Here is a 578-nt window from a genome sequence, read left to right on the forward strand (position 1 = left end):
CCCGACAGAGCTCCCCCTTCCCAGACACGTGGATGGCTCGCAGCCCCCAGCCCCCGCCTGGCTTCCTTCGCCACGAGCCTGCCTCTTCCTGGGCCTGGACGCCCAGCCCGGAGCCCGGTCTCCCGCCCCAGCTGGGCAGGGCCGCAGCTGGCACTGGTGGCGCGGCGGGGCCAGAAGGCAGGGCCAGCGGACCGCGGACGGTGGTGGGCGGAAGCCGGCCTGGCCCCCGTGGAACGGGGCTGGGACCGCCTGGCCGAGGGGCCGGGGGTCCAGGTGGTGAGCCTGGGCCTGACCGAGCGGCCAGCTGGCGCTGCGGGAGCAGCAGATCCACCAGCTGCCCGGCCCCAGAGGGGCCACTGTGGGGCTGGCCCTGCCCGCTGCGCCTGCCTGGCCCCCGGGCTCCCCGTGGCCTCCGCCCAGATGGCTGTCCTGTGCCCCGGCCCCCGGCTGAGGTGGCTGGTGGCCAGCAGGACCCCAGGGCCGGTGGCGGGTGCCGGCGCCCCTCCCGGGGGGTTCCTGGCCCTCGGGGCTGTTAGCTCAGCGGAAGGTGTGAGCCTGGGCCAGCCCGGCGGGGCACG

At 77.5% G+C, this 578-nt stretch overlaps 1 protein-coding gene across 1 annotated transcript in view; it reads left to right on the top strand.

Annotated features, from left to right (window-relative positions):
- Nucleotides 1–578, top strand: part of TPRN (taperin) — a gene marked incomplete at its 5' end in the record, with an annotated part of 4,030 nt that overhangs the window by 1,255 nt on the left and 2,197 nt on the right. The gene's annotated exons all lie outside the window — the stretch shown is intronic.

Source organism: Condylura cristata, unplaced genomic scaffold (genome assembly GCF_000260355.1).
Source record: "Condylura cristata isolate star-nosed mole 26May11 unplaced genomic scaffold, ConCri1.0 scaffold00006, whole genome shotgun sequence".
In the NCBI taxonomy this organism is placed as follows: Eukaryota; Metazoa; Chordata; class Mammalia; order Eulipotyphla; family Talpidae; genus Condylura; species Condylura cristata.